Here is a 26208-nt window from a genome sequence, read left to right on the forward strand (position 1 = left end):
CAGAAACAGGTAGCCCAAAGATGTTGTGGTTGCCCCATTTCTGGAAATGTTCAAGAAAAGGCTGGATGGGTTTCTGAGCAACCTGGTCTATGATTTTGAAAAGAGTAGCTTCCCAGAGGCTATAAAAATCCCTGTCACATTTGTACAAGGCACAGGACCCATTTATCAATTTTTATGCAAGAAAATCTTATTTAGTACAATTCTTCTGTAAATACTGGAAGATATAAGGCATTATTAAAACCCCATGGAGAATGTAAGCATTTTAACAGAAATATGTTGTTTTGCCAAGGGCATAGATCCTCCAGCAGAAGTCTGCACCTTTAAAAAAATCTCTCGGATGTAGACATTTAAATATCAGAAAAACAGCTTAAAAATCTAAGGATGATATCTCTTCAGTCAAGTAACAAATGCATGTCAGTACATGAGGTACAGATAAGCAGATCTAGATGAAAAACATTTAGCTGAAATTGTCACGTGAACAGGATTAAAAAAATAAGATCCAGAAATATTTTTGGTCAGCAGAAAGTACAACTAGGAAAAAAGCTAAATTTCAAAGCATTACATCTGAACTAAGAATTCTGATAGAACAATCCTAATGATGTGATTGGGAGTAACAAAACATTCATTTTATAAGTACATAGTAAAGTATATACTACTGAGAGAAATCTGTGTCAATCACAGTGGAATACCACCACAGCAACACAGCCAACATCATGCACTGAAATTGACATTGTGACTGAGTTAAGGAACAAAAGTATTTTCCTTGCTTGTGGTGGTGCAGAACTGTTTTATTAGATTTTTGTAAGAAGTTTATGTTATGGTTCGTTTCACTGTATCCCCAATTCTGTATCCCTTTTGTGTTGTCTGTATAATAAGGTATTTTGTGTCAATCATCCCATACCTCACATGACATGTAACATCCCCTCTGCCCCAACCCCCCTCTCTGGGGCAGCTTGTCAATCACTCCTGGGGTCCCTCCCGGATTGTGAAATCTCCGTGAGAGAGCTTCAGGTGATAGGTAGCCTGGGGGAAATTCCTTTGGCTCTGGATTTTAGTGGTCTGAAGCTTGGTGGTGGGCACACCTTGTTACCCCCTGAAACCCCTGATATGTTGTCTTTTTGTATCCTCCCTGGGACCCTCCCCCGCTTATAGGGGATAGGAGGGAGGAAGAGGCTCTCTCAGCCACTGGGTTCTCAGCCTGGAAGCTCCGAGCCGCTCGCCTCGGAGCTTGGAGATCTCTGCTAATAAACATCCTTTAACCTGCTAAGCTGAGAGCCAGCCTTTTCTCTTCTGCTGCTGTTGACTGTCACCTTTGGGTCCAGCTGCCAAGCCGAGAAGCCAAAACGAACTGGAAACTTTGTGTCTGTGTTGACCCGAGCTAGCTGGGGGTCAGCTCCCACCCGGAGCGGGGACACAACTGGACACAATTGGTGCCCGACGTGGGGCACACCACGCCGGCAGAAGCAGCTTGGACCACGTGGAGCACGGCTCCACGGTGACAGAGCGTCCAGCGCCCACGCAGGGACCCCCGGAGACGAGGCGGACCCTGCGAACGGACTGGGGCTGATTTAGCCCGAAGAACAGTCTCTGGGCGTCACGCACCCCTGTGAAATTGACTTTTAAACAAGGCAAGTTCCAGGGGAAAGAACGGGAGCTTCGAGCCCCGACCGGAGTCCTTCTTGCAGCAGAATATCCAGACCCACGCACCCCCCAGGCACAGGAACAGGTAAGTATACCCACAAAGGGACATACTTACTGGTTTTAGGGTTCCCCCGAGGGAGGGGGATCTATTGGGGAGGAAAAAATCCTCCAAAAATAGCTGCGCAGCTAAAGGGTTAAACCTCCTGTGATTTTGAGCGAACGGGGTCCGCGGGGGGAGTGCTTTTCATCTGGGTTTGGGTTCAAAAGCAACTTAGTATCGAAACATGGGCGGAAAGCTCACGATTGCTCAGAAAAGGTTGTATTATAATTATGCGTCAGTAGTTAACGAGGCCAAATTGAAAATCTCAAAAGGCGAGTTAAGAAGTTTTGTTCGCTGGGTTCATGTGCATTTTCCCCAAGTCTCTCCGGACAGTCTCTGCAGCCCACATTTCTGTGGCACTGTAGAAAAGAATTAATTAGGTTGATTCAAACTGGGGACAAAAAGGCTACAAAGTATTTTACTGTAGCAATGAAGTTAAATTCGGCAATTCAATTTCAAAAGGGAATGCCGAAAGAGCCCAACGGAGAAACGTGTTCTCCCCCTCCTCCCCCTCCTCCCCCCACCTCTTTTCCCCGGTCCCCATGTCCCCGGGAAAGCGTTCTCGATGGAGCGGCAGGGGTCCCGCCCGCCCGCTCTGCCTCCAGGGCACCCCAACCTCCACGCCCGTGCTGGCCCGGTGGAGCCAGGAGGGAGGTCTCAGGCAGCACTGGCCATGCTGCACGGGACAACCCTCCCTCCCCGCTTTTAATCGGGTCCAGGTCCGCGTGGTCCTCTCGGGGTTCCCAAGATGGCGGAGACCGCATGGCGGGGGACTCCCCCGCCCCCTCAGCGCTGCCCACCCCTCCCTACCCCGGTGACGTGGTGCCCGCAGCGCGTGACCCCGCCCACCCCAGCCCCGCGCCGCGCGGCCCCGCCCCCACCCCACGTGGCTGCCCGTGCGCACTGCGGCACCCCTTCTCCCCCGCAGCCGCCGCGCCGCCGCCCGCCCCGGAGCAGCCCGGTCCCGGTCCCGCCCCGCCGGGGCTCGACCCCGCTCCCCCGGGATCCCCCCTGCCCCCCCACTCCTCGATGATGTCACCCCCCGGGCAAGCCGCGGCCCTTGCAGGGACTCGGTTGCCAGGCAACCAAGTGCCTCAGGGCACAGGCGTCCCAGCTCCCTCAAACCCGGAAGTGCCCGAGCAGAGAACGGGAGCAGAGACAGCTGCCAGCTCCTGCTCCATTCCCACCCTTGCCCCTGTTACCTTCCGCAATGCCCGCGGTAGTAACAACAGGGCAGAGTACCACCCATTTCCCCGAGCCACCATCAAAGAGATCTGCAAAGCTCACAGGATATATGGCCGTGATGGACCATATTTCAGAGGGCTTCCCAGAGCAGATCTCTCTGCAGAGGAGGTAGTGCCTGCTGATTTAAAGTACCTGTTTTCTTGCTTGCTGAACTCAACAGAGTACATCCTATGGGTCACAGCTTGGAAAAGGCTGCTCCAGGAGGCCTTACCAGGGCTCCTCAACCATGTTAACACCAGAGTTGATGCTCAGGGAATCCCTCTCACTCTCGACCACCTGGCTGGGGAGGGGCAGTGGGCAGAAGCCACTGACCAAGTGGTCATTCCTGTCCAGTGCCTCCACGTAGTGAGAGAGACAGCCCTGACTGCATTCTTCAGCATGCAAACACAAGGTCCTGCGATTTCTTATTCGAAAATCAGGCAGGACCAAAGTGAGTCTTTCACAGATTTTGTGGAAAGGCTGTCCCGAGCTATTGAAGTTCAGGTCAAAAATGAAATAGCTCGGGAACACATTTTATCGGAGATTGCGTTTTCAAATGCAAATGATTTATGTCGTGCTGCAATTTTAAGTTTACCCCTACACCCCAAACCAACCTTACCAGACATGCTTCAGGTATGTCACGTAAAGCTGGCTTTTATGAGCTCCTCTACAGGTCCACGGCCCAAACCTCATCAAGTTGCAGCCATGGAAACTGAAGATTCCCGAAAAACACCGAACACCGGGAAGAAGCATTCTGCGCAAAGCTCCCAGAAGTGTTTTTTGTGCGGGAATTTGGGGCATTGGGTTTCCAAATGCCCCCTCAAGAAAGAAGTAGAGGACCTCAAAAACAAAAAAGGGGAAGGGGAAGGGGAAAAAGGGAGAGGGTTTAAACCCTCACAAAAAAACTGGTGAAAGAGCGCAGGTCCGCCCTGCGTGAGGAAAAAAATGGGGTGGACCGGGCAGGAGGGGAGGGGAAAGGGAGCCAAGGGAAAAAGAAGGAGAAGCTGCAATGCCCCATTCAGGGTGGCAGCAAACATAACACACTGGAAATGACTTACACGGACCATGACGTGGCACAACCAATTTTGACAACCAATTCTAAATATACCCCCTACAGGTTGCAGCTCACGGAGGGTTTGCACCTGAAAGACGACAACTGGAATTTTGTGTCAGTTGACAACAGTGAGCAGGGTACCTGGCCAAGGGTCAAAGGTAAGCTTATCGTTGTGGGGGACTGCAAACACACCCCAAAAGAGATCGAAATTCTTCCAGGAACACTTGATAACAATCCTGGAAAATTCGTTCTCTGGCTACGCTGCACTCACCCACCAACATTCCTACCTAAAGGGCAGACAGTTGCCCAGATCATACCCACCTGGGAACACCTGGAAGAAGACAACATACCAACAGCTTGTCCCGTGCACAACATCACAGAAGTGAAACCCCAGGTGGGATGTGAGTTACAGGTGGGTGATGAGGCCATTAACATCACAGGCCTGCTCCACACGGACATGGACGTGACTGTAATCCCAGCCAAGCACTGGCCGTCACGTTGGGCCTTGGAAAACGTGGCAGGACACGTGCAAGGAATAGGGGGAATGCAATTGGCCAAACAATCAAAGAGTGTGGTGCAAATTAAGGGGCCAAAAGGGCAGTTGGCCAGTTTACGCCCTTTTGTTTTGGATTATAGGGAACCCTTGTTGGGGAGAGACCTGATGGCCCAGTGGGGAGTGACGATTAACATCCCAGACCCCCCACAGGATTTTTGGGCGGCGGTCGCTGAGGAGCGCCCTACCCACAAGCTGAATTGGAAAACAGATGCACCAGTGTGGGTTGAACAGTGGCCGCTTTCAAAACAGAAATTGAAGGCGCTCGAAGAGCTCGTGGAGGAGCAGTTAGCTAAGGGTCACATTGTAGAGACCACCAGCCCTTGGAATTCGCCGGTTTTTGTTATCCGGAAGCCGGGGAAGGACAAGTGGAGACTCCTCCAAGATCTCAGACAAATTAATAACGTGATAGAAGACATGGGCTCTCTTCAACCTGGGATGCCTACCCCGACCATGCTCCCACAAAATTGGAAATTGGCTGTTATAGATATAAAAGATTGTTTCTTCCATATTCCCCTACACCCTGACGATGCACCACGTTTTGCATTCTCGGTTCCCACTGTTAACCGAGAGGCCCCGAGGAAACGCTACCATTGGAGGGTTCTTCCCCAAGGGATGAAGGTGTCACCTATCATCTGCCAGTGGTATGTGGCTTCCTTGCTGTCCCCGGTCCGCGTAGCCGCAGAGAAAGCAATCATCCATCATTATATGGATGATGTGCTTGTGTGTGCTCCCACCGATGATGTCTTGTCCCACGCACTTGACCTTACAATTAATGCATTGGTTGTTGCAGGGTTCGAGCTGCAGGAAGACAAGGTTCAAAGGATGCCACCTTGGAGGTACCTGGGGCTGGAAATTGGCAAGCGGACCATTGTGCCGCAAAAATTGGAAATCAAGGCCAAAATTCAGACCCTTGCAGATGTCCATCAGCTGTGTGGGGCATTGAATTGGGTGAGACCCTGGCTGGGCCTCACAACTGAGGACCTAGCCCCTCTTTTCAATTTATTGAAAGGGGGAGAGGAGCTGAGTTCTCCCAGGGAACTAACCCCGGAAGCGAAGGAGGCGCTGGAAAAGGTACAGCATCTCATGTCCACTCGGCAGGCTCACAGGTGTGATCCAGACCTGCCTTTCAAATTTATAATAATGGGGAAATTGCCACACCTCCATGGAGTCATTTTCCAATGGAGAAATAACATCAAAAAGGACCAGGGCAGAGAGGACCCACTTCTAATCATAGAATGGGTCTTTCTCAGCCATCAAAGGTCCAAGAGAATGACACGTCCACAGGAACTGGTGGCTGAACTGATCCGAAAAGCCAGAGTTCGGATCAGGGAATTGGCAGGGTGTGATTTTGAATGCATTCACATTCCAATTGGATTAAGATCGGGCCAGATTACAAAGGCAATGTTAGAACACCTGCTTCAGGAAAATGAAGCACTGCAGTTTGCTCTAGATTCCTTCACTGGGCAAATCTCAATTCATCGGCCAGCCCACAAAATTTTTAATCAGGATGCCAAATTCACACTGAATTTGAAAGATGTTCGGAGCAGGAAGCCTTTAGAGGCCCTGACAGTTTTCACGGACGCGTCCGGAAAGTCCCACAAGTCAGTTATGACTTGGAAGGACCCTCAGACTCAGCAGTGGGAGGCAGATGTTGCCGAGGTGGAGGGATCACCTCAGGTTGCTGAGTTGGCCGCTGTCGTCAGGGCTTTCGAAAGGTTCCCCGAACCCTTCAATTTAGTAACGGACTCCGCTTATGTAGCGGGGGTGGTATCGAGGGCAGATCAGGCAATACTGCAGGAAGTGTCTAACACCGCACTGTTTGAGCTGCTTTCTAAGCTTGTCAAGCTTGTCTCCCACAGGGAGCAGCCATTTTTTGTGATGCATACAAGATCACACACCGATTTGCCAGGGTTTGTAGCTGGGGGGAACAGAAGGGCTGATGCTCTTGCTGCTCCTGCAGCGATGGCCCCATTGCCAAGCATTTTTGAGCAGGCAAAGCTCAGCCATCAGCTTCATCATCAGAACGCGCCTGGCCTTGTTCGCCGGTTTCACATCACCCGGGAACAGGCCAAGGCAATTGTGGCTACGTGTCCCTCATGTAATCAGCATGCACTCCCCACCTTGAGTGCAGGAGTAAACCCCAGAGGTCTGAACAGCTGTGAGCTGTGGCAGACTGACGTGACACATATCCCCCAATTCGGCCGATCTAAATATGTGCACGTGTCTGTGGACACTTTTTCCGGTGCAGTTTTTGCTTCTGCCCACGCAGGGGAGAAGACCTTGGATGCGATTAAACACCTCATCCAGGCTTTCTCCTTTATGGGCATCCCAAAAGAATTAAAAACTGATAATGGCCCAGCGTACCGTTCCAAGGAATTCTGCAGCTTCCTGCAACAATGGGGAGTGGGTCATAAAACCGGCATCCCTCATTCCCCAACAGGCCAAGCTGTAGTGGAGAGGACCCACAGAGAAATCAAAAGGGTCCTTAACCAACAACAACCGGTGTTGAAAACAGAAACACCGCAGACCCGATTGGCCAGGGCTCTATTCACTTTGAATTTTTTAAACAGCACATTTGAGTTTTTAAACCCTCCCATTGTTCGTCATTTCGGGGCAAACCCTCAGCTAAACATCAAAGAGAGGCCGCCAGTCATGGTCCGGGACCCTGAGACTGGAAGGACAGAGGGACCTCATGATTTAGTCACGTGGGGCCGTGGGTACGCTTGCGTGTCCACCCCCATGGGGCCGAGATGGTTACCATCAAAATGGGTGAGGCCCTATGTCCCAAAGGTCTCGGGGGAGAAAAAGAAACTGCCACAGGTTACTCAGGCAGCTTTTAGGAGGAAAAGGAGGGAAGATTTTTCCCCGGATGGTTTCGCTTTCCTGAATGACCCCTGCTCGAATGCTGATTGTTTGTTTTAGTTCTTCTAGTCCCGATGGAACCTGTCCGGCGCCAATCCCCTGTGCTGAGGAAGTTTCACCTGCTCCTTGGTTGGGGACTGGGGAATTTCGGGCTGGGTGGGTTCAATTTTGAAATCAGTTTTGTTATTTTTGTTTGTTATTCTGTTAATTTTAATTGGATTTGGTATCATCAAAAAAATGTTAAGTAGATTAATTTCTAGCACCACACATGCCCCCTCTGTGAACCATGTTGCTGTATCATCCGTGCCTGGATGGGAGGAAGACGTGGAACTGGAGGAAGACCCAGAAGACAGAAGACACCCAGAGGATGAACCTCAGATGGAGTGGCCCACTCAGCCAGAGTGGCTCACCGAGAGTTACCCGGACTTCGAATATCATCCTCCTCCGTTCCAGCCCTCCTCCTGTCATTAAAACAAAAAAGGGGGAGATGTGGTGGTGCAGAACTGTTTTATTAGATTTTTGTAAGAAGTTTATGTTATGGTTCGTTTCACTGTATCCCCAATTCTGTATCCCTTTTGTGTTGTCTGTATATTAAGGTATTTTGTGTCAATCATCCCATACCTCACATGACATGTAACATCCCCTCTGCCCCAACCCCCCTCTCTGGGGCAGCTTGCCTATCACTCCCGGGGTCCCTCCCAGATTGTGAAATCTCCGTGAGAGAGCTTCAGGTGATAGGCAGCCTGGGGGGAATTCCTTTGGCTCTGGATTTTAGTGGTCTGAAGCTTGGGGGTGGGCACACCTTGTTACCCCCTGAAACCCCTGATTTGTGGTCTTTTTTGTATCCTCCCTGGGACCCTCCCCCGCTTATAGGGGGTGGGAGGGAGGAGCAAACTCTCTCAGCCGCCAGGTTCTCAGCCTGGAAGCTCTCAGCCGCTGGGTTCTCCACCTAGAAGCTCTCAGCCGCGGGGTTCTCAGCCTGGAAGCTCCAAGCCGCTCGCCTCGGAGCTTGGAGATCTCTGCTAATAAACATCCTTTAACCTGCTAAGCTGAGAGCCAGCCTTTTCTCTTCTGCTGCTGTTGACTGTCACCTTTGGGTCCATCTGCTGAGCCGAGAAGCCAAAACGAACTGGAAACTTTGTGTCCGTGTTGACCCGAGCTAGCTGGAGGTCAGCTCCCACCCGGAGCGGGGACCAACCGGACATACTTCATGTAATAGATTCATTATAATGAATCTCATAATAGGATTCTGAGAAAGTCAAGAAGTGTGATAAGAAATATGGAATTGTTTTGAAGCAAATGAGACTGAAATAGTAGTACAAAGTAGTAGATGAAGGCTACTACAGAAGGGAATAAGAAAAAGAGTATTCTACCATAACTGAATAGATTTAGTCTATTTGTAATTTTCTACAGTAGTTGAATTAGAGTGTATTCAGTGAAATATTTATCAGGAAGCTTCAAAGCTTGCAAAACAAGTACTTCTTCACATGCTCATGAATTGTAGAAGTCTGTCATAGGATGCTATACAGACCAGAAGTATAGATGAGTTACAGATAGTTTATTCAAATTCACCCAAACTAATATAATCTGCAGAGTGAAACAGGTTTATTTTTTAAATTATCTCAATTTCGGCACATTGTTGAAACAAATTGCATCATCCAAATATGCTTTCTCAGAAACAGGTGCTCCCTATAATTACAGAGATGGCACCTGAGCATGAAGGATTTCTGTTTTAACGAGTATGGTCAAGTTTTTCCTCATCACAAAATTAGACATCAAGGTGATTTTTGTCATGTAAGTATGTAAAGCTATTGCACAGCTGCAAGAGAGTGTTTGGTTATTACTTACTATTGACACTTCCCTGCACCACCAGCACTAGGCAAAAGGGAGGCGATGAGTGAGGTCAAGTGTCAGTCTGGGGAGTAGAGTCAACGCATCAGGATGGGCAGGAACAGGACTGAGCTGCCATGAGGGTCACCCATGGCAGGCCTCAGGCAGGGATGTGGCATTCAGATCTGAGCTTAACTTGAGCCTCTGAACACAGGGACAGGGATATGTGTAAGGTGGGGGAGTGTTCATCCTAGAGAGGGATCAGGGGAAACTGATTTGGGCCATTTCCTAATTAGTCCCAGTTACCTTATGTGGATAAAAGGTCAATAATTTATTATTTTTGGCCATTTATACATCTAATTTTGCCATCAGCAAGTTATTAGTTTCAAGTTTCTTAGTCTTCATAGTTCTTGTGACGGATAACATTTTTCTGGAATATTTTTTTTTTTCACTTAAATGTATGAATTATTTTTTTAAAGGAAGAATGTTTAGCAATTTTTCCTTTAGTCTTCTGATTTTCCCTATCCTTTTAGCTCAGTAACTTCCTTTCATAAAGAACTATTTATTTTTAAGATACCAATGAAGAAAGACATAGTAGGTGCAGCCATCATATGGCAATATCAGTAAGAGTTCTGGCCTACACTGTGAACTTCTGTGCACTCATGGCAGCCAGATATAATTAATATTAATAAAATCATTAAATTTAATTCAGCCTTCATTCTCTTGTCATGACAAGATCCCAGGACCTGTCATGAACAACATTAGAATAATCAATTAATTCTGTTATGATGTGCTGAAATTTTACTTCAGGACCACACCATGTCCCTTGGTTAGTTAATTCTACTGCTCAGCTCCCTGTAACTCCTGCATGCTGAATTAGCTTAGTTTTCTATGGTAAGACTCCTCTTTTCCTGCAGTTCTACCTCTGAAGCTGCTAAAAGGTCACCTAAAGATTCTCACAGGACAGAAATACAAAAATCTTGTATTAAAAAAAAAAAAAAAGCTGGATTTTTTTTTTTGTTTGTTTGCTTGTATTTCATCACTACTTATTAAATTCTCTTTGTCACTGCAGCAGCAGTTTTTAAGTTCCACATTGTGAAGACAAATTATACCCATGAGAAGTTTCTCAAAATGTGCCACTGTTTGCTGCCGGGCCAACATCTCAAAGCCAGTTACTCAGTGTGACTTTGCTGCTGGAGCTGGGGACCAGCACAGTGGCAGCATGACTGAGGCCATCTCTGTCCTGCTGGCAGCCACTGGCAGAGGCTCCCAGGCAATCTGCAGTGGCCATCATGGCCAAGGCCAAACTCCTGCCCATGGAGACTGTGCTACTGCTTGTGGAGATGCACTCATTCCCTGACAGGGAATGTATTATTTGCAATGCAGGCTCAGCCCTCTTTACTGTGGGCTGGACCTGGAAGGCGTGGAGCTGTGGCAGCCTTGTCTCTGTCGGACGCTTTCTGTCGACCGATTTAAGAAATTTTCTACAAGTGCGTCTAAAAGAGACTTTTCACTCTGTGATGAAGAATTCTTTAAAAAGATGTTGAAGGGATCATAGACTAAATTTTAACATGTTTACGTAACATTATGCACAGGCAGAAACTAGAACTCTCTGTTCTCTTTTTGATTGATTGTTGTTGGTGTAGGTATTTTTCAGTTCTCCTGTTTTAACTTTCTCAGATTCACCCTCCAGATCCTTTCCTATGGTGGCAAACATTGGAGCTTGTGATGATGAAGTTTGAATAAAAAATACTAACCATAGAGCAAAAACTTTGCAAAGAGTACCAACAATCTTGGGTTCATTTGTATGTACATGTAAAGAACAGTTTACTCCTATATACTATGTGCTATCCCAATAGCTGCTCCTCTCACACTTTAGAGATTGTGTAATTTAACGGTTTTGCTCAAGTGCAGTTTGGCTGTTTCCTCACATTCACAAGACCCCTTTTCTGTGGTCTGACACTGCTCCTTCTGATAGCAATGAGAACCGCTCTTATATTTTAAATATATTTCTTTCTCTCACTTTTCACATGAATTTCTTTTTTTAGGAAAGAAATACAGCTTTCTCTAAGCCTGACCTTTGGATTAAAATGAAAAGTTTTGGAGAAGTACTTTCAGTTACAGTATTAGACTGCATACTGAATACCTGAACTATCTTAAATGTATTTGGGCTGGGCATTTATACTATACTTATCAGGTAATTTAATTCTGTGTTTAAATTATATCAGTTGTACTATGACCAACATGCTAAAAGATTGCATTCAGACAGCCAGCTGGTTATGCCTTAGCTGTTATTTTCATTCTGCTGATAAAAACAAAATGTAGTTATATGACTTACGCAAAAAATCTCAATATCATAATAGAATCATAGAATCACAGACTCATTTGAGCTGGACGAGACCTTAGAGATCAAATAATTCCAATCTTGTGCCATAGGCAGGGGCACCTTCCACTAGACCAGATTACTCAAAGCCCCATGCAGCCTGGCCTTGAACTCTTCCAGGGTTGGATGGAGCATCCACCATTTCTCTGGGCAACTTGTTCCAGTGCCTCAGCACCCTAAGAGTAAAGAATTTCTTCATAATATCCCACCTAAACATAGCCCCTTCCAGTTTACAGCCATTCCTTCTTGTCCCATTACTATACCCTCCTGTAAAAAACCCTCTCCTGCTTTCTTGTAGGCCCTTTTACTACTGGAAGGTGCTATAAGGATTCCCTGGAGCCTCCTCTTCTCCAGGATGGATTTTTAGATTTAATTGAACAGACATTTTTAAAAGTTTTTTTTGGGGTTTTTTTCTGTTGCATTGTTATTCAATTTTTCCATACCTGTCAGATGAAGTTTCTTGTTCCATTGGTCTGATACGTGTTAATGAGTTTACAGTTGTAGAGATTTCAGCTTCTTTTTATAACAACATTTACTTTTAAGTGTGGTGGGTTTTTTAGGATTAATTTTTCATATATTCTCCAGTATCTGCCCTCTGAATTGAACTTGTTATTACAAATATGGTAACTTAGAATGCATTTAAGCACGTTTGTTAACCTAATAGTTTTTCATGTCATAATTTTCATGCCATACTGGTAAAAACAGCTGACAGAGAAAACATTTACAAACTAATTAATCATTTACTTCCAATTCCTGTGATTTTTTCTGGTTTTAATAGATGTAGATATTTTTTTTTCAAAATGAACCAGCTGCAGAGGAAAGCAAGAAACTCAAGAAACAGTTGTGCTTTCTGATTTGGTTTGCCTGTGCTTGGTTTTGGTGTATGTGTATTACAATTAGTTTCTTCTAATTCGCATCTGCTTGTGACACAACTCTGTTGTGTCACAATAAAAACATTGTAGCTGTGGTGTAATGCAGTTCTAATAAAATTATGTATGGCTGTTTACAAAGACTATAAAATACAAACATTTTCTCCCTGTGCAAAAAAAAAAAAATTCCTTATAAGCTGAAAAATAAAGTCTGTTCTTAAAGATACCAAAATATTTCAAAAGATTAGATGTCTTCCTAGGACAAGTTTACTCTAAAAAAGAGTGCAGAAGGCAAATTTTTTTTTGCCCACAATCATGTGAGGATGATTTAACCTCATTTCAGAGGGAGGATCCCAGATATAGATGCAGTAATTTCATGATAACCTTCTGAGTTCTAGAATCACACAGATCAGATGCTGCTTCAATAATTTTAATAAACATCTTAGTAGACATATATTTATAAAGAAATAGCATCAAAACTTATCATAAAAAATAATTGGTACAGAATTCTGAAAATGTTTGGCACATGTTAATTTTATGATTTATGCACTTAAGCAGATTGAAAGGTTTACAGAAGCCAGAAATTCTCTGATCACTGTATATATATGTGTGTGTGTGTGTATATATATATATATATATATATATATGTATGCATGTATAAATAAAATCACTTCTTTCCTTTATACTGTAGGGTTTTTTATATTTAATCTGTTATCCCAAAACTGATTTCAAGAATTTGTGTTTCAGTAAAGCACAACTTCCAGAAAGGAAGTCAGTCTTTATTTGAAAGTCCTGGAAAACAGAAGTTAAAACAGCTTGTTTAACTTGTTCTGGCATTGTATAGAGTGGTAAGGTCTGAATCCTTCATGACACGAGTATTACCCTTGAATACTCATACACAAGAGATCTCTGATATCTCACTGTGAAGAATCACTTTTCTAACAGCAAAGCTGTAAATCCCACAGGGAGTTGTAAAATCAGTCTGTCATTCGTTCTGAACATGAATACTTTATTCAGTGGAGAGATTGGTCATTTCCTGCCTTCTTGAAAATAGATGTTTAAATCAACCAAAGATTTTTTTAAAACTTAACTTTCTTTCCAAGATGCACAAGTGAGGTAGCCATGTAATGGCAGTTGTAAGATTACAGAAGGTACATGACACCAGCAACCACAGCAGAGTGTGAAAAGTTAAGCCACCCATCAACTTTTAATGCATAAATCTCTGTGGAAATCAAGAGGGGTATTCCAATTTGACTGTGCATTTCTTACTCTGTGTTTCTGACCTTATTCATCTTCTATTTCACAGCATGTTTTATCACACAGACATGTTTTATAAGCCTAGAAGAAGAAGGGACGAATAAAGCAGATGTATTTTCTTACAACAGAGAGAGACAAATATCCCATCTGTTTCATAGAAGGCTAAGTAGAATTTTTTTTTTTCTGAAAACTGCCTACTAGGCAAATGTCTGCTTCACTTTTATTTTCACCCTTGACTACATATCCACTTCAAATTCAGAATGCTTTTCTTTCAACTTATTTTCCCTTAAGGTGTTCAAAGTTGTGAATATGTAATCAATGCCAATAATTATGCAGAACATTCTTTTCTTGGAATTTTTGTGAAGAAGCAACAAAACTGTGTTTCCAAAAGTGCAAGTATTGTATGCATACAATGCCATTAACTTTATTTTAGTCACTCATTTCTTCCCAAACCTGTCACATTTCCAGTAAACAAAAAGTGCCTAAGTGCTGATGAGTTGTTTTCTTTTACTGAGAAGGAAAACAAAACAAAAAAACCCCAGAGCTACTATATACATTCCCAACACAGAAGAAGTTCCTGAATTGGGTCGAATATTTCAAACATAATAAAGTGGTTGAATGCTTACTATTTACAGTTGCAAAGGACAACTGCAGAACCTCTGGAAATTGCTTCTACTTCAGAAAAGTAACCTTAGAGAAATTTGGAAAAAGGATTTTGAAGTAGCAGTTCATGTAAGATACCAGGCACGGGGAGGACTTACTTCCTCCAGATTATTCTGCACCTGACTCCATGGCATCAAAAACCCTTTTATTTTTTTTCATTCTCAGATATTTGGAAAAGTTTTTTCAGTGTTTTGGTTTGGTTTTGTTTTTTGTTTTGTTTTAGGGTTTTGGGGGGTTTTTTTGTTTGTTTGTTTGTTTTTTTTTTCTGGTTTGGTTTGGTTTGGTTTGGTTTTGGTTTGGTTTTGGTTTGGTTTGTTTGTGTGGGGTTTTTTGGTTTTGGGTTTTTTTCGTGGGTTTTTTGGTTTTTGTTTTTTGTTTTTTACTACAATAGAACAATATCTCAGACATCTGGATTGCTGAAAACTTGTAAAGTGCTTTTTCCAGTCTCTGGAGCATCCTATCTGAAGTTTATCTTTCTGGGCTTTACTTCTGCCACAAAGTTTTTCAGGGAAAGATGTGTGTTTATAAATTGTCTCATTCTGTCTGTTTAAAAATAAGTACAAAAATAATTTCTTTAAATAAATAAAAAAACCTCTAATTTCTCTTTAAAAGTAGAGTTACAGAGACAATGGCTAAGCTCAGAACCCCTTGACCAAATAATGAAAAAAAGTTTTAATAATCAAAATGGATTGGAAAAACAAAATGACCACACTTCTCCAATGAATATATTCTGGGTACAAACTATGAAACAAGCTTTCCTTTATGGACATTAGTCTTGGCCATATTTGCTTTAAATTTTATCTACAAAAATTACTGCCCATTTTTTCTTACAGAGAAATGATGCTCTTCTATAAGCATATTAAAGCTCTTTTACTTAGCCAGCCTTGTTTAAGTAACTAATATTATCTTTTTTAATTTCCTGTCAAACTTTCTTAAAAGCCTTCTTTTCTCTAGTTTATAACATACTCCACAAAAAACCTTACCTATTTATTTATGAGTTTACTGATCCTCTCATTTTGCAGAACAGATTTTTTTTTTTTTTTTTTTTTTTTTTTCCTGGTGGCATTTTAATCTTTTCATGCCAGTTAAATTTTTCTTTTTTTTTTTACAGCATATCACCATAGTCCTCTATCTGTGGACTTTTCTGAAATGCCAATCCATCACTTTGGGGAGAGCATGACAACTTCTTCCAACATCACAAGTTAAGTATCATTAGGAAAAGTCATCAAATTACCTCTATATTTTAAATGAGCAAGCTCAATGTCTAAAATTTTGCACTAACTTTCCTGTCAGGTGACATTGTTTTTCATTTTAAACTATGCTGCAAGCCATCTGAGGCTAATTAAAGCCTTTTATTTGACTTTAACCTGTCTAGGATTTGAAAGAGAAAAGTAAGGTACATAACAGTTAAGTTAAAGTTTCTCAAGATACTGTGCAAATGAAAAAATGCATGAGAGAAAAATAAGGGAAGAAAATTGATCCCTTATGGTAGTGAGCAAACCACTGACATTTGCATGCTTCCTCGTGCACTCTTTAATATTGCCATGACAGTTTCAGTATTCAGTTTCATAAGGTTTTTGCTTTCATATAAGAATTCCAATGCCTTTATAAAAGAGTGTACTGGCCATTCTGTACTGAGAAGTAGCTCATCCATATAATTGGAAACTTCAAGCAGTTTTATTAAAGAAAGTGCTCTTACTGAAGAAGACCAATGCACTAGAGTTAAATTCAACTCCTAAGACTTAGGAAGTAAATTTTTAGGATCTTTGCTCTCTGTTGTCCCTTCAACTGTAACTACATAGAACTTCTTATGCATACATAAAAGATGATCATGCTGAGACAAACTGAAGATTTATTCAGCAACTTGTCCATGAAGTGAACAACAAAAATTCTTAGGGAAAGACTATTCAAAATTGGCAAATATGGATTCTCACTTGCTGGGAGCTAGAGGTTTTAGAATTGTATTTAATATCCTTTTCCCCCTCAGTTCTGCCTTCTAAAACATTAGGTAAAAATTAAGATTAATTTTCCTTTTATAAACTCCTTGCATGATAAAACAATGATGTCCTGATGCATTCAACCAATCAATTTTAATACCAGTGTGCAGATGTTAGCATTTGGAAATATTCATGCACGTGTTTTTATGTGGAAACTTGGGCCAACTCCCAACTGGAAACCAGGACCTTGAAGTGTATTTCTAAGTGACTGCACTTTTATAAACTCAGGTATACATGAAAAAGAGATTTATTAGCAGTCTCATTATGTCCCTGTCATATAGAAACTGACTGAAATGGTGATGATGCCTAGGGAAGTGACAGAAATACCCATGGCTATTTTTTTACTAAATATATGGATGTTACTCCAGTTATGTTAGTGAGAATTATGTGTGCATATTGAGAAGGGAATAAATCAGCCTGCAAAGTACTGAAAGTGTGCAGGTGTTCCCACTTTTATTTTTTTTCCCTCATTAAACTACTCATTTGTAATTTCCTCATGTATTCATATCCCCTAGAACTCTCAGATGAACATTTTTTCCACACGAAATCCTCGCAAACATTTATAAAAACTTGATTCTCTGGTAAATTGTCAGCATCCCTTCAGCAAAAGGAGAACAAAGAAAAAAAGAAAATGTCAAGACAACAATGTGGAACAATTTAAAGAACAAATTATAGATCTTAGTAATTTCAGTGTTACAATCTGCAACACTTAATAGCAAATATCCTCTGTGTATATAGACTACCTAATTTCTTTACTCTGACAAAATAAGATTTAGAAACTGAAATGTGACTCATCTGTTATTCATTTATTTAGAATATTTGATACTGCGCGGTCTTCACTTAACCCCTAAAATTAAGTCTCCACTTTTCAGATTTTTTCTGCATGACATTTTTAGAGACTTGAACCTTCCAACCCCGCTGTGCAATGAAAACACATTCATGCAATCTCATATCCTGTCATCTAGAGGAAATTTGGAAGAGGGTCTTTCTAGTTTATTTCAGAAAGACTGTGTCTTTCATAAATATAATCTTTTCCTGTTCATATCAAAGCAAAATTCTGAAAATATAATTTTGTTAATCCAGAGATTTACAAACACTGTTGTCTTGCTTGAGGGGGAACATGACTTGCTTCAATCTGGTTTGCAGAATAAATCTCTGCCCCTTGGTAACAGGTGCTAAGTATTGTGTCAAATGACTCTGCACAGGGAGCTGCTTCTGAGCTATGGTTACCTGCAAAGTCTGCTCCTATGCAGTGGTTGCATGAGTGCAGCTGGCTCCCTGGTCTGGAGCACGTGCAACGCCTCACACAGGAATCTAACGGTGTCCATGTGAGCAGACTGTAGAGCAAGAATGAAGGAGATTGCTTGAACTAGGTGAGAGGATGCAGTTATGAGCCAGTATGGTATACCCAGAAATATGCTCAACCACAAGAAGGGAGAATGAGACATGCCAAGAAATGCCTGGTCTGCTCAGAACACACTTTCTGGGACTGTTCTATCAGGTACTATTGGTCTCACATGCAACTTTCTGTGCCAGTGGTACCAGTCTATCTGAAATGAGGTAACAATAATTCTAGCCTGCCAAATGCTGATATTGGCTTTTTTATCACTATCTCAGACAGCAGATGTGCAGAAGCTTCTTGTCGTAATTTAAAAAAATACCTTCAAAGCCTCTCATCTTCCATTCAGTATTAGATAATCATTTGATTTTCATTTCACAGGCCTCTAACCTTCCAAATGTTGCATGTTGACTGAATTTTCAGACAAGTGTGCTGATAGTCGGTCCATAACAGTGCAAGCATATTTTTCACTTCGCACTTTTGCCCATATTGGAGTTAACAGGAGAAATGTCACATCATAAGTCTTAGGCATATGGCAGAACTCCCATCTCTTTCTGTTCAAATCAAGTTTGAAAGTACAGCATAAAAAGATATTGTTTCTTACAAGCAAAAATTTTAATTCATTTGCATTCAAAGTGAGGCAGTTGATAACTTTATATGTTTAATTGTTAATTTAGCAATACTTTAGTGGGACGTATGTTTTTAAACATATTTTTGAGGGGTATAATATTAATATTCACTTGAAAATTTTATTTATTATTCTAGAAATTTGCTTATATTAGCTTATGACATTTATATTTAAAAAGAGGTAAAATCTGATATGACAATAAGATTGGATATAGAATATATATTTTAAAACAGAATAATACTGGGCTTAACCATTCAAAGCATATACTGCATTAAAATAATAAATATGTCAACTACTTCCACATGCAGGAAAAGTATTCTGTTTTATTACTATACTGTTTGCTTAAAATTGTGTGTCCTCTGCAAACTGTTAAATAGATAAGTGGCAAAAATCCTTTATCAAGAAACGTAATGTTACCATAGCACTGAATCTTAGAGCACTAGATTTATAACTTAAGGAATGGAGAACAATTTGCATTGTTTTTAATATAAAGCACAGCTGATTTTAGTGTCACCAACTAGTTCTTAGATAATTCTTACACACGATAATTTTAATTTACATTAGTATTTATTATGTTCCATAATTTAAAATTTTGTCGAGTTTGTAATAAAATTTACCTTCCTAATCTATTTTGGCAAAAAGTAAAGACAAGAGTAGTTGAAAAAAAGTACAGGAACCCCCTTTAACCTAGGCTGGTAATTTTTTGTTAAAGCCAACAATTACTTCACAGCATTTTGTTGTATTACTTTGACTGATAGGATGGTGAAATTAGAATATACTGAAGCATTTAAGGGGAAAATTTCAGCCAATTGTCTAGAAAAGCAAAGTAGACCAATGCTAGAATAAAGTAATAATTTTATTATTTCAGCCTCTGTCCTTATTTCAGTAACAATTATATCCTTCCTCCATATTCCGTGTTTGTACAACCAAAAGATGGCAGTGCTTCATCAACAATTCCCACAAAGTTTAGGCTTATCCTTAGATCATAGTTTACAGTACAGAAAAGCTCTAAAAAAATGCAGTTTTACAAAATATCTCGTCTCCCACTCTAAGCAAATTTCAAACGGAATAAAAAAGGGTTCCAATTTGTTTTTAAGGTGTTTTGGTTCTCTAATGATGAAGCTTACTTGATTAATACTTTTTGTTTCACCAAACAAAATTTTGTAGACTACTTAGTAGATAGAAATAACTTATGTCAATTTCTCCTGTTCTAAGGACCTAAAAATTTAGGTAATTCTGTATCTGGCAGTGACTTCAGAGGTTTATAATCTTTTTTCAAACTCCTAATGTTAAAACTGACCAAATCACTAATCATTTTAAATAGAGACCAAAGACAGTAGTTTAAAATTTTGTTTGAATCCAGCAATGTAATTTTAGGAGATTTTTCTCTCTGTTTAAAACACAGGAGCTTTTTTTTTTTCTTTTTCATTAAAAACCATGTCTCATATTCATGTTTCTGCCTATACTTTTTCCATATTTATTTTCCTTGGAACATTTTTATTATTTCAAACATTTTTCACAAAAGCTTGGTATCATAAATATTTTGGCAGAGTCTATGTTAGTGTTTCTCAGCATGTCTGTGTCATAAGCATGAAACAGATGTATACTGTTTACCATGACCTTAGATTTGCTTTATTTTTATGATGCTTCTCAGAGATACATTCTATTTCATGTAAAACATCTTCCTGTAAATAAGAAAATAATGACATACTAACTGATATACTTACAAATTAATGAAGACTCATGTTAGAATTTATGAAATTGTTCTCTTTTAATTTATTTATCTCTTTTAATTCGTTATATCTACCTTTGTTCAAAGATGTTTCCTGATCTGACAGTTTGGTGAAAAGGTTAATTAAGCCCTGTATGCCTCAGTTATTCTTTCTTTAAATGAGGATACAGATTCTAATGTTTCATAAATAAATTTTGAATTATACTGATAAGATGTATATAAATATAAACACACACATGCATAAAGATATGAAAATCATAATATCATAGAATTTTGGCTGGGTTGGAAAAGACCTGTCATTTAGTTCCAATCCCTCTGCGATGGGCAGACACCTCTCATTAGAAGGAGCTACATACTATGAATAGTGTTTTATATATTTCAACATCAGAAATATATTTGTTGTGCTCTAGAGTTTAAATTTCAGAAATGGAGTAATCTAGCCTGATATTTGTCAACTGTTAATATCCTCAGGAAAGACATTTATAAGCACAGAATTAGTAGACTTATTATTTAAAGAGGAAGGTGTTTGGTTTTCTGAAACTGATAGTCCAGAAATGCTCAATAAAATGATCAGCAGAACATTATGTACCTATTCCTTACTATAAATTCAATTTGTTGAATAGAAACACATCTCACTTTTTTTGCTAATGTGGCTTTTTCACAAGGGGATGTATGTGTTTTGAGATATAATGCGGTCCACAAAAAGTACTAAAATAGTCCTTTTGAATAAAAATTTGTTTTCTGCCAGCTCACCTGCTAGTTTCTGGCAACTCACTTGGTTGGCTATCACAGACAAGCAGCTTTTGGTTATGTAGATTGCATATCAGCACTTATATTTGCTCATCAGTCCATATTCACAGAAGTGTCTCTTTTGCATGATGCAGATCCCTGGGCTTTTTGCCTCTTGTGCTTTTTACAGGTGTATGCACACATAATTTCAATTTAAGCAAAACTTTATCTATTCAGAACAAAGTAGCTTGTTCCCGAATAGAGTTTGTCACTAGAAATTCTTCAGTTTTCATATGAAAAGTTTTTTTTCCATCAGATGGTAATAACCTGGTAAAAAAAAAAAAAAAAATTCTATTAACCATCATCTGAGGGGAAAAGCAATTAAAAAAAAAAGAGTAAGGATAGACTTGAAACCATGAGAAAATGAAGGAGCAAACATGTTTGTTTCTTTGACACCGAGTACTTAAAATATTGAAGACTAATTTGTTACCTCCGCTGAGGTGTAGCGACCTGGTTCAGGAACGACACGGCAGCCACACCCAGGCTGCTCGGACCACCAGCTCACAGACACCAATGTGGTGGACAGCTAATGGCGTTTATTAACTGGTTACATGGGGTTATAAAACCTCTGTTTGCTACATCACTTCCGTCTGCTTACATTACAAGTTAGGTATTGCTTACCTTATCAAGGACACTAACCAACTAAGAGTTGAGGGAGGGGTTCTGTCTGCCCGTACAACGCGATATCTTCTGACCGCCTGTCCCTAATCTCCCACACTAATTGAAAGGTTATTTTTTTAGCCTGGTAAAATTTCAGTCTATGCTCTCCTTCACCATATATATGCTGTAGATAAGACACAAACCAAACCGCTCAAGTTTACTTTAGTGACAAAGTCTCTTTTAACAATGCTTTCTACCTAAAAGAGTCTTCTAATTTTAGATGCAATTTGGAATCTAACAATATAGAAATTAAATTCTTCATGTTTAAAAGATGTAATTTTGCAGTTTCTGATGGCAACAGATTCCTCCTACACTAATTATTTTACCTCTTAACCTGACTATGATCTATGACATTTTTCCCTGAGCAGGTTCTTTTTTAAGATAATGATATTCAGTAACTCTCAAGCCTTCTTGTCCTGAATTAGATAAATGCCAAAAAAGTCTAGATATCTGTGAGCCCACATTTTGCAATCAAAATTAACTTTCTTCCTAATTGTAACAAAGAGTGTCCTTTGGCTGTTTTGGATGTCACTTGAATAATGTCAATATTTAGACATAACTGGAACACAAATTTAGCCTACATAATAAAACATTACAAAGCATATCAAGAAGACTTACATTGAGATAAAAATTACTATTTACAAGCTAAGGACTAGGTTGTGTTAAACATAGCACAACAAGCACATAATGATGTACCATATGGTAAAGGTTTGCAATTTTATATTTATACAGACATGCAAGGATGGCTTCAGAAAAAAATTATCCATATCTCATCTCCTTGTTATTTTTTGTGTATATAGAACAGCTCTTGTTCAAATTCCCACCGTCTCACACCTCAGCCCGTCATACTGTACTTTTGTTTTGGTAAATGTAAACTCTTGGGATATTTTCATGTAAAATATCTTTTATTCTTGGTCTCTGCATTCACCATGTCCTCTTTTCCCATGATTTTTGTTCTGTTAGACCAAACACAACCTGATTACCTTGTATTGCCCAGCTTCATGACTTAGCCTGTTATGCCTTTTGACTCAGTGCTACATTCAATACGCCCCTTGTGATAATCTCTATTGCAGAGGCTGAACTTTCTGTCAAGAATCTCCATGCTTTGGCTCATACATGACAATGGTAAACCAATACATAGTAAATAAAAATTGCACAAGAGGAAGTTAATAATAGTAATGACATTATTTATGTCCTTTCACTTGTTGTGAGAGATACGGTTTAAAAGTTATATGCAATAACCCATCATCAGTGCACAGGAGGTTTTGCTGTAATTCATGGAACTAGGGTGAATAATTTTGCATAGGATATAAAAATGTTTTATTTACCTAAAGAATAATTTTCAGAGTTATTAGAATGCTATGTGTAGTGGAAAGGTCTAGTCTATGTAAATGCAAACAACTAGTCTACATACCAGGACGCAGAGCTCAGAAGTATCCAGGCTAATACTGTGCAAAACCAATTTGACATGGTACAGTTTGCGAGCCTGGGACCTGTATGACTTTGCATAAACGATTTCTGGACTTCAGTTGATTGTAGAGAAAATATAGCTGTTTTGACACAATGTCAAAACAGGTTGCTAAATCCCCTGGTTTCAACCTAGGTTCATTGGTTTTAGCCATCTACGTCATGACAAGAGTATTTCTCCAAACTCCTGTGAATGGGTAATAAACCATTGATTCTATATTGACCCTCTGGTTTTAGCGCATTGTAGTAGCGTAATTTTTTCACCCTTTCAATTTTTGTTTCTTACTTAAGATTTTAAGAGTGACTGATCATTTTTGTACTTTTTTCCTTGTTCAGGGAAATAGATTTAATATTGGCTGCAAGCTTCGTAAGTACATGAAGATGTAAGTCAATATTACTAAGAATTATTGAATTGCTGTGGAAACATACCTCATCAGAACACTGTAAATAAAGGAGAGCTAAGCAGGATTAATCTAGCTTAAAGACATCATCTAACCATGTCTTTTTTATGTTCGCATCTTGGTAATGTGACAGAGGAAAATCTAAATCAGCTGACTTAGAATAACCACAAGTATATTGTACCAAACTGCAGCATCTCTCCACCGCATCACTTACTGCCGTCCATCAAGATGCAATGTTATCACTATGATATTTAGTTGCATTTGTTATTTAGTCTTACTTTTTAATCTCTTCCTTTTCTTTTTTCCTCTTCTGAACAAATCAGCATTGTTACTCCAGCTATGAGAATAATCCTGCCTAATGTATAATGCTATGATTATAGTCCGTGCTCTCAACTATCAATCACTTTATCAAGAGCATTATAAGCATTAAATAGAGACATTTAATGTATTTTTTGGAGTCTTTCAACTGTCCTGTTGTATCTGTTCTTGAGAAGATGAGAAATTCTTGTCTGGAAACCAGAATAGAAATATTTTGAAATGTCTCATTTTTAAAAATTTAAAATTAAAGAAGATAAAATATGAATAACTATACTACTAAGCTTAGAAGCAAATTTTAATTGAGGATCCTTTTCAATGTATCTTCAGTGTTAATTAATTGAATAGTTTGAATTTCATATTGCTACAGAATTTTCTCATTCTTAGACTGGTCCTTTCTAGTACAGAAAGAAAAAAAAAAAAAAAAAAACCACAACAAAAAAAACCAGTATCAAATGTTGATATGCTTGGCATATGGTTTGAGATTTTTTTCAAGTTGTTTTCATTCACCTGTATCAGTTGACTGAGCTGAATTAAAGTGACTTTACTAAAGGATTAGCTGTATAATCTCTATGAAAAGTTACTCTTTCTTACTTACACACTGGAATTTAAATATTTCTTTCCATTTAATTGTACTTGAGCTTTCAGACAGGTATTATTGCTGAAATACGTTAAAACCGTGACCCAGTTACTAAGGCATATTCTGGAAGTAGGAAGAAATAAATTGATTCTCTTCATTGGCCCTTACATTAAGAAAAAGCCACACTAAGGAAAGCCCAGGTACTGGTAACATTTTTAGAAAGAGTATCTCTTGTCCAATTACACATACTATTTCAAGAGGAGGCCTTTAGTTTTCAAGCAATCTAAAGCTCTTTTTTATGACATAATTTTTAGGCTGATCTGTCAGCCTAAAAATCACAGGTCAGATTCTTTCCTAAAGTTAGTGTTTTAAATCAATAGAGTTATACTGGTAAACACATAATATTTATATATGATTGAGTCAAAGATTCACAGAATATTCTGAGTTGGGAGGGACCCACAAGGATCATTGACTCCACCTCTTAAGTGAGTGGTCTGTACAGGGATTGAACCCATGACCTGAGCTTTAGCACCATGGTCTAATCAACTGACCTAATCTCAAATCTTTAAATTATTTTAGTACCGTTAAATACATTATTAAATAAATCAAGTAAGTGTTCTCTTGACAATGAGGCTTTAAAATATTGTAACTATGAGCAATATCAGAAACCAATTAAGTTATGTATTCATTAGTGTTATCGTTATGCACAGTCAAATGCCTCTTTCATGCACCTTTACTTACTGGCGCAGTCTATTATAAACCCTCATTTTAGAACTTCTCCAATCCACAGCATATGCATCATCACTATTGCAGCATTAATGATGCAGATCCCAAGATGGAATTTTCACAGATTTGGGGAATTTTTGGCTGACTACTTTCTGTTCTATTAAGGACATACACTTAAAAAACCAAAATCAAATAATAATGATAGTATTCTATGCATGAATTAAAGATAAAAATAAATTTGATAAAAATTAGATAACCATATGAAGATTTGCTATTCTAAGCATTTAGGGTCAGATTGGGTTGTTTTTTGGGCTTTTTTGTTATGATGAGGGTTTCTTTTAAAAACTATTAACTCCACTAAATATATACTTCTTATTAGGTTTTTGAAATCAAGTTATAAATATACATTCATAGAGCATGGGAAAAAGTAGCTCCATGAGTCAGCTCTTAAATTTCTATAAATCATTTTACTCCCATTTACTTAACTCAAGATCTGATTTTAAAAATACAACATGGAAATATGGCTCATCCTAGGCATGACCAGAAAAAACAAATTATTTTTTCAGAAAAATTTGTGCTCTTTTCAGTTTGTCAGATGGCTGTACTGAAGAGAAATGGTGTAAGACACAGTGACATCTGAGAAATTCTAAGTAGCCAGGGATTTACTAATCCTCTTTTAAGCATACTGAAAAATGTGGAAAAGGGAGATGAAAATGAAAAATAGCATTTTTATGTGCATCAAGCTGTCTCTCTAGATAGAAGTGTGAAGTGAGGATTGCTTAAATGGGATGGAAGAATGTAATGAAAAGCAGGATGAAATCTATCCACCATGTGACCAAGGCAAAACACATTATAGAACTAAAATAGAAAGGCTTAAACAGCAAATATTTCCCAAAACCTTAAAAGAATTTGCCAAAAATCTTGATTGGTCAAAAAAGAACCACTGAGGCTTATTTATTTATTTATTTATTTATTTATTTATTTATTTATTTATTTATTTATTTATTTAAAATACATCATCTATATTACCTGTCTCCAGATGCTCAATGTTTTTAAGGAAAAGACTAGTGGGTCTTTTCTAAACTCACTGATTCCTTTCTGTTTCTCCTCATCAATATTTTAACATATTTTTTGT

This window comes from Hirundo rustica, chromosome 5, assembly GCF_015227805.2.
Source record: "Hirundo rustica isolate bHirRus1 chromosome 5, bHirRus1.pri.v3, whole genome shotgun sequence".
Classification (NCBI taxonomy): Eukaryota; Metazoa; Chordata; class Aves; order Passeriformes; family Hirundinidae; genus Hirundo; species Hirundo rustica.